Raw genomic sequence first — 9822 nt, forward strand, 5'->3', positions numbered from 1 at the left:
GTAGGGGATGAAGGATATGATTCGGACGAAGTTGCCCAAATCCGGCACTTCAACTCCCAAGCCACTACTATACTCCTCGCCTCTCTAAGTCGAGAGGAGTATAATAAAGTGCAAGGGTTGAAGAGTGCCAAGGAGATTTGGGACGTGCTCAAGACCACGCACGAAGGAGATGAGGTGACAAAAATCACCAAGCGGGAGACGATCGAGGGGGAGCTCGGTCGGTTCGTCCTCAACCAAGGAGAGGAGCCACAAGCCATGTACAACTGGCTCAAGACCTTGGTGAATCAAGTGTGCAACCTCGGGAGCACAAAATGGGATGACCATGAAATGGTCAAGGTTATTCTAAGATCACTCGTTTTTCTTAACCCTACACAAGTTCAATTAATTCGTGGTGATCCTAAATACAAGCTAATGTCTCCCGAGGAGGTTATAGGAAAATTTGCGAGCTTTGAATTGATGATCAAAGGCTCCAAACAAATCATCGAGCGAGGCGCCACCTCCACACCCAAAGTGTGTCGCGTTCAAAGTGACGAAGGAGAAGAAAGAAGAGTCTACGTCAAGTAGGCTCCCCATCGACGCCTCCAAGCTCGACAACAAGGAAATGTCGCTCATCATCAAGAGCTTCCGCCAAATCCTCAAACAAAGTAGGGGGAAAGACTACAAACCCCGCTCCAAGAAAGTGTGCTACAAATGTGGTAAGTCTGATCATTTTATTGCTAAATGTCCATTATCAAGTGATAGTGACAGGGGCGACGACAAGAAGGGAAGGAGGAAGGAAAAGAAGAAGTACTACAAGAAGAAGGGCGGCGATGCTCACGTGTGTTGGGAATGGGACTCCGACATGAGCTCCACCGACTCCTCCGACGAGGACGCCGCCAACATCGCCGTCACCAAAGGCCTCCTCTTCCCCAACGTCGGCCACAAGTGCCTCATGGCAAAGGACGACAAAAAGAAGAAGGTAAAATCTAGAGCCTCCACTAAATATACAACATCTAGTGATGAGGGTAGCTCTAGTGAAGATGAGGATGATTTGCTTAGTCTTTTTACCAACCTCAACAAGCAACAAAAGGAAAAATTAAATGAATTGATAAGTGCTATTCATGAGAAGGATGAACTCTTGGATAGCCAAGAGGACTTCCTTATTAAAGAAAATAAAAAGCATGTTAAGGTAAAGAATGCTTATGCTCAAGAAGTAGAAAAGAATGAAAATTTGACTAAGGAGCTTAGCATTTGCCATGACACCATTTCCAACCTTAGGAATGAGAACCGTGATTTATTTGCTAAGGTTGAAAAATTAAATGATTGTGATGATTCTCTTGTCAATCTTAAAAATGATAATGTTAGTTTGATTGCTAAGATTGACAAGTTGAATGAATCAATTTCTAGCCTTAAGATTGAGAATAATAAACTAATTTCTAAGGCTTAAGATTTAAATGTTTGCAATAATTCTATTTCCAATCTTAGAAATGAAAATGCTATGTTACATGCTAAGATTGATGAATTAAATGTTTGCAAACCATCTACATCTAGTGTTGATCATGTTACTATTTGTACTAGATGTAGAGACCTTAATGTTGATGCTATCCATGATCACATTGCTATGATTAAACAACAAAATGATCATATAGGTAAACTAGATGCTAAAATTGCCGAGCATGAACTAGAAAATGAAAAATTTAAATTTGCTCGTAGCATGCTTTATAATGGGAGACGCCCTGGCATTAAGGATGGCATTTGCTTCCAACAGGGAGACAATGTCAAGCTTAATGCCCCTAAGAGATTGTCTAACTTTGTTAAGGGCAAGGCTCCCATGGCTTAGGATAACGAGGGTTACATTTTATATCCTGCTGGTTATACCGAGCACAAGATTAGGAGAATTCATGCTAAGAAGACTCACTCTGTTTCCCATCATGCTTTTATGTATAAGAGTGAGGCTTCTAGCTCTAGGCAATCAACCCATGTTAAATTGCCTAAAAAGAAATCTCCCATTACATCAAATGAACCCAATGTTTCATTTAAAACTTTTGATGCTTCTTATGTGCTTACTAACAAATCAGGCAAAGTAGTTGTCAAATATGTTGGGGGCAAACACAAGGGCTCCAAGACTTGTGTTTGGGTACCCAAGGTGCTTGTTTCTAATGTCAAAGGACCCAAGACCGTTTGGGTACATAAGAACAAGGTCTAAACTTGTTTTGTAGGTTTATGCATCCGGGGGCTCGAGTTGGATAATTGATAGCGGGTGCACAAACCACATGACTGGGGAGAAAATGATGTTCTCCTCCTATGAGAAAAACGACGATTCCCAAAGAGCTATCACATTCGGGGATGGAAATCAAGGTTTGGTCAAAGGACTTGGTAAAATTGCTATATCACCTGACCATTCTATTTCCAATGTTTTTCTTGTATATTCTTTAGATTACAACTTGCTTTATGTTTCTCAATTATGCAAAATGGGTTACAACTGTCTTTTTACAGATTTAGGTGTTACTGTCTTTAGAAGAAGTGATGATTCAGTAGCATTTAAGGGAGTACTCGAGGGTCAGCTATACTTAGTTGATTTTAATAGAGCTGAACTCGATACTTGCTTAATTGCTAAGACTAATATGGGTTGGCTCTGGCATCGCCGACTAGCCCATGTTGGGATGAAGAATCTTCACAAGCTTCTAAAGGGAGAACACATTTTGGGACTAACCAATGTTCATTTTGAGAAAGACAGGGTTTGTAGCGCATGTCAAGCAGGGAAGCAAGTTGGTACCCATCATCCACACAAGAACATCATGACGACCGACAGGCCGCTTGAACTACTCCACATGGATCTATTCAGCCCGATCGCTTACATAAGCATCGGCGGGAGTAAGTATTGTCTTGTAATTATGGATGATTATTCTCGCTTCACTTGGTGTTCTTTTTGCAGGAAAATCACAAACTCAAGAGACCTTAAAGGGATTCTTGAGACGGGCTCAAAATGAGTTCGGATTGAGAATCAAAAAGATAAGAAGCGATAACGGAACGGAGTTCAAGAACTCTCAAATAGAAGGCTTTCTTGAGGACGAGGGCATCAAGCATGAGTTCTCTTCTTGAAAGCTCTCTTGTGGCTTTTGGTGGTTTGGATGACAACCTAATTAAAGGACCAACAAGTGTGCTAAGTGTTGAACATGTGCTTAATGCAAAGCAAACAGGGTTCAACACAAGTGACCAAGTGTGATGGTCCAAAGACTGGATTATCTATAGATAATGGACATCACAAGTAAGATGGACGTTGCTTAAGTGAGACTCAGTGTGCGTAACTCAGAGACAATCGATCAAGCCAAGGATGGAGGCAAGAAGAGCTTCGAGGTACCGAGTGCACGGGAGAAGGTCAAGGAGACCAGGAACCCAAAGCCAGGGGTGAAGAAGAAGACTTGCAAAGTCAAGGTTGATCGAGTTAAGAGTCATGGTGCATCAAGGATCACTACATAAGGACATGACTTACAACCAATGAGGTAACATCTATAGTTATGTGGTGTAAGTCATAAGGCTCAAGATCAAGCTCGAGAAATGAACAAGGGAGTTGGAGCTTAGATATGTCAATCTAGATCAAGTCAAGTTGACTTAATGATTTAGAATCCAACATCGACCTTAAACATGCCAAATTGGGTAAAACGATGAAAAAGGTTAAGTATGTAAGGTTTGAGTGTTCAACCATGTTGCATACACCTCTTACTACAAGTTTGGTGCTTTGGTTTGCTCTCTAACTCTTTCTGTAGAGAAAGTACCATTCTGAGCTCTGCTGGAGGAGAAACAGAAAAGCTAGGAGAAGAACAAGAAAGATGTAAGTTTCTAGGACTAAATCATTTGGATTATACTCTAAATGTGTTTGTTTAAGTCTCAGGAAAATCCTCCCAAAAGTTGAAGTCAAACGGAGAAAGAACGGAGGAAAAATCACTTAGTGTGCTGTTGGCTGGTGCACAGGACAGTGAATAGTAGCTGTTCGGTGCACAGGACAGTGAATAGTAACTCTGTCACGTGCACAGGACAGTGAATAGTGACATGTCCGGTGCACAGGACAGTGAATAGTAACATGTCCGGTGCACCAACGGCTAGCTGTTCCAGAGAAGGAAACTGCCAATCAGATCTGTTACTGTTCACTGTCCGGTGTGCCACCGGACAGTCCGGTGCACCCGCAACCAGGGAAGGCTGGGAGCTTCCAAATGAAGCTCCAACGGCTCCTAGGCCCTTTGGGGCTATAAAAGGGACTCCTAGGCGCCTCAAACAAGTACACAAGTGCAGCCAACAAGTTCATACATCATTTAGATCAATTCTTTCTCTCCCTCTCTTGTGTATCTCTCTAGTTAGTGTAGAGGCGAGGTTATAAGCCTTTAGAGAGAGGGGAAGTGCTGCTAAGAGCTAGAGCAATATCTTGAGCGCATTGTTACTCTGCCGGAGTGCTATCGAGAAGATTGTAAGCAGCCACGGCATCGTTGTAACTGATATCAACATAGTGGAAGGCTCTATCTGTCGCACTGACAGATCTAAGCAAACAGAGGAAGGAGTTGAAATAGACTCCAAGCCAAGGTGTGGCTAACTCCAACGAGGACTAGGCAAGCATTTCAGGCTTGGCCGAACCTCGGGATAAATCCTTATGTCTGTGTGCTCTTCTCTGTGTTGTTTCTCTGTCTTATTTGTTGTTTATACTTGCACTTCAATATTTATATGTGGTTCAAGCTGTCTTCGAAGTGCAGGGTATTTTCAGACAGGAACTTCTATTCCGCTGCAACCTATTCGAAGGGTCTTTCATTCCACTGCGATCCAGCCTTCGAGTAGAGTAAGAATTTCCAGTTTTAAAGTGATAATTATTATTCGCCTATTCACCCCCCTCTAGGCGACATCCAGATCCTATTCTCGGGCATAGGGAACTTTCAATTGGTATCAGAGCTAGGCCTCTCCAGTGTGGGCTTAGTCGTCCGGAGATGACGATGTCGTCACAAGAGGTAACCCTAGAACTTCTTCTAGGCGATGGTTCTAATTATAAATCTTGGTCTGTCTCTATTTATAATGCTTTCATGCATATTGATCCTGATTTGAGACAAATCTTTAGTAGAAGTATTTTCCCTCTGATATTAGAAAAAAAACCTTCTAATGCTGAACTAAGACATCTATCTCTCAATCACCATGCTTGCAACATCTTAGTTGACTCTCTTTCTAGAGGTGCTTATTTTGCCATCATGAGTAGTGATAGTGATTTATTTGTTGATGCTCATGATCTATGGACTAGAATTAAAATAAAATATTCTGAGTCCAAATGTACTACTTCTACTCCATATGTTGCTTGTGGTACTAATCTTTCGAAGGGAGAAGAAAAACGATGGCAACCAAACGATGAATCCACCTCACCGACAGGTTTGTCTTCCACTAGTTATAAATGTCTTATTGATAACAATGATAGTGGAGACGAAAGCGATGATGAGGAGGAATATGAGGATGATAGCGAGGATGGGTCTTCATCACCACAAGGTACATTTTCCTGTATTGCTTCCACTAATAATAATGACAATGAGACCGACGATGTGAAAGAAGAGGAGATTCGTCGGTTCTACACCCATCTCAACAAAGAAGACAAAGTGCTCTTGGTTAAGCTATTGAGGAGGAACAAGGAACAAGGCGAGATGCTTCTCAGGCTGGAGGAGACTCTCATCAAAACCAACGACAGCCTAGAGAAGATGACCAAAGAACATGAGGAGCTCTTACTGAAAAATGCTTTATCTTGTGTTCTCATGATGATTTGGTCCAACGGTATGATTCAGTTTTAATTGAGCAAAGAAATAATGATGATGCTTTATCTTGTGTTGCTCAACTTAAAATTGAAAATGCCATGCTTGAGAGGCAAGTAGAATTGCTAAGTCATGATAAACTTGCTCTTACTGAAAAATATGATGTGTTGTCTTATTATCATGATAATTTGTTGGATAGACATATCATGCTTGATGTTGCTCATGAGGTTATAATTGCGAACTTAAATTCATGTGAACCTCATTCTTGCACATGTGCGCATTTAGATAATATATCACAATGTGCTAACCCCTGTTGCTCAAAAGAAAGCCAATTTTTGAATGAGTATCAAGCTGCAGGATCAAAAGAAAAGTTGCTCATCAATAAAGAAAGGAACAAGAAAGCAAAGCAACTAAGGAGAAGACACATTGCTCAACCTCCTCAAGATATCCACGGACGCGTGGTGAAGAAGCTTGAGATGGGAGAAACCGCAGCAAGTGTTAAACTCCATAAGAAGGATGTTCCTAAAGCAATAAATGAAGCAATCAACATGAGCAAGGAAAAAGGTAAAAATTCAATTAGTCATGTTGTTTGCACTAATCATCTCTCTATGTCATCCAAGAGCAAAAAGGGAAGAGAAAAAAGGGGGTGCTTCAAGTGCAAGGAATTAGGCCACTTCATTGCATCTTGTTCATACAAATACAAGGATGAAGAGATGAGGAGATGTTTTGGATGCAACGATAAGGACCATATGATCACTTCATGTCCGCTCATGAAGAATCAAAGACGTGCACCCTCCAAGATGACACTCACTAAGAAAAAAGACAAACAACAAGTGTCATGTCAGGTTGAGCGACGCTTCTGCTACATGTGTGGTGAGCATGGTCATCTACCTAAGGTATGTAAGAAGGGTAAGGTTCCTAAGCAAGTAAATTTATCTCAATCTTATTCGCTTAGGAGACCCAAATCATACACTTGTGCTAGATCAGTAATGAGATCACCTAGAACTAGCACAACTGCTATTTGGGTACCAAAGGCTCTTTTAGATGAACGTTATGGACCCATCTCGAGATGGGTACCAAACTGTGCCAACTAGACCATGCAGGTGCCTCGAGATGGACTGGAGACCCTGGGAGAGCTTAAGATGGTTAATTCAAACTCTATGCTTAAGCTGTCAATTTTATTGTCTATTTATTGACCCAAGGTTGAATTATTATGCAATACTAATCCCATGTTCATCTCGAGTTAAATAAGTTGTAGAGGTCCTTAATCATTATTGGTGAATCAAGCAAAGGACTTTGATGAGAATCTGCAACTTGCTCTCCAAAGGACTGTACCCGTGTATCTTAAGTGCATTATTTCTAATCAGCATTGCTTTTAATTTGGATTGTCGTGCTATACCTATCCTTGGAGTAGTTATGCTTTTGAGATTGCTTGTGTTGAATATCTTTCAATTAATGATCCATGATTTCCAAGATCATAATCATGCTTGCTTAATCGTGACTGTGTGCTTTATAGGTTATATCTCTTGAATCATTCAATGGGTAGCTTTTCATTTGATATATCTACCATGATTAACTCTCTTGGTGTATGTGGATAAACCTGTATCTTTTTTGTAAGTCATGCTATGTGGTTTTTAATGATTAACCTATGTGCAAGCATGATAGTTTTGTTTAGTCCATGATCACATGATTACTTTGTCTTGGTACTCTGTGTATACCAAAACAAGAAATCCATGTTGTGTCTCTAATGCACCCTCTCGAGCTATGAGGTGCATGAGCAAAAGGAGCCCTAAATTGGTGACAACAGGTGCTCTCACTCCACACTACCAAAAGAATGAATCTCATGGCATTCAGGTAAAAGGCAAAGGTATGGAGAATGGAGCTATGCAATTTCATTGAATATCTTGAAGTTCCATTGATTGTGATCATAGTTATGTTCTTGCCTTTCAATTGGTAGTATCTTGGCTTAGGTGCCTTATGTTTTAAAATGTTGTTTCCTTTGGTGTACCTAAGAAAATACTTCTTAATCATGGTGTGCTTAGACATTGTGCTTTATATGCACGATTTTGTCATTTGTCAATTGGTATATGTGTTGCAATGATCATCATGTGTGAAGCGTGTCTAGGTTGCTTTTAAAATGTTATATATCTTGAGGCATGCATTGTTTCCACTAGTCATAAGTTGTATTATGTCATCTATTCAATTGGTATCTTTTTGTGATGCAATTGATATATTATGCCTAGACCAAGGTATGTTGTGATCCCCTCTAGTTCTGAGGACACTAGAATGTGCAAGGTGCAACTCATTCAAATACTTGATGCACAACTTTAGGGGGAGCACACATAACTTGTATCTTTTGAGACTAACTGTTCTTGAGTGATCATATATAGTCTCAAGGTGGAAAAGGGAAGATGAGCAAGAAATGGAGCAATCAGGACCTGGGTACCTCCACAAGTCGAGTAATTGGTATCTAAAGTTGTGAGTAATTGCATATTTAAATATTGCTCGTGTTCTATAATAGTTGGTGATCCTAGATGCTTATCTTTAAATATCATGGAGCTATGACAGTGATGATCTTTCAATCGGTAGCCTTGGTAGTGTGCTTCAATTGGTATCTTTTGGTAATCACTAGAATAGAAGCTTCATCTTGTGCCACAATACTATAACTTGTTCTAAGTTTGGTGTCTTAGCAACAAGAAAAGGTCAGGATAAAGGATCAGGCACAAGTGTGAAGGAGCTCCCTAGAGATAAAGCTTTCAAGATGGAAATCTTAAATTGATGACAAAAGCAACTCCGTCTACTTAGATGGAAAGTACACCATAACAATGGTAAAGGTACAAAAGGAGGTATTGACCTTTTTGCGTATTTGTACCTTAATTTTTCTCCAATTCTTGTGTTGCATATGTTTAATGTGTAAGGGGGAGAAATGTTAGTGTGTTGCATTTTCCCTGCTTAATACCCTGTTGTCCCTCAACATCATCCTATGTTCTTGCTTGAATATGGTTTTGGTGTTTGATGTCAAAGGGGGAGAATTTGTGCATTAAAGCTTACCTCGACCTGAGAGGAAAGCTTATCTTAAGGGTGAAGATTAATTTTTTGTGTGCTAAAGGACTCAAAGGGGTTTCCTTGAGTTCCATTGATCTTAAAGAAAAATGTGTTAGTTTGTTGATAATACTTATCATATGCTTCTTGTTGTATTATATGGTGATAATGCAAAATTAGTGCTTCCGTTGATATGAATCAATTGGTATCTACTGTGTCTATCCTGTGATAGATATTCATGTGGTTCTAGCGCTTTAAATCGATATCTTAATGGTGAATAGTGGTAGGTTGATATTCCTGTGGTATATCCATTTAATTGGTGTTTAACTCTAATTCTGTGCATTTGTGTGTTATACGCATCACAGTTTGATTCTTGACACAATGCATCCCACATGTGCTAAGGTGTAGCAATGCTTCGAATTAGCCTAAGTATGTGCATTTTGGCATTTAAGGCCAAAGTTAAGATTTTAATGTAAGCACATATTTAGGGGGAGCATTCTATAAACTTAGAATTCAAAATTTGTGCTTTAAATCTTATTATTGTGTAAGCTTTAATTGTGTTGCCATCAATCACCAAAAAGGGGAGATTGAAAGCTCTCTTGTGGGTTTTGGTGGTTTGGATGACAACCCAATTAAAGGACTAACAAGTGTGCTAAGTGTTGAACAGGTGCTTAATGCAAAGCAAACAGGGTTCAACACAAGTGACCAAGTGTGATGGTCCAAAGACTAGATTATCTATAGATAATGGACATCACAAGTAAGATGGACATTGCTTAAGTGAGACTCGGTGTGCGTAACTCAGAGACAACCGATCAAGCCAAGGATGGAGGCAAGAAGAGCTTCGAGGTACCGAGTGCACGGGAGAAGGTCAAGGAGACCAGGAACCCAAAGCCAGGGGTGAAGAAGAAGACTTGCAAAGTCAAGGTTGATCGAGTTAAGAGTCATGGTGCATCAAGGATCACTACATAAGGACATGACTTACAACCAATGAGGTAACATCTATAGTTATGTGGTGTAAGTCATAAGGCTC

Source organism: Zea mays, chromosome 8, assembly GCF_902167145.1.
Source record: "Zea mays cultivar B73 chromosome 8, Zm-B73-REFERENCE-NAM-5.0, whole genome shotgun sequence".
Taxonomy (NCBI): domain Eukaryota; kingdom Viridiplantae; phylum Streptophyta; class Magnoliopsida; order Poales; family Poaceae; genus Zea; species Zea mays.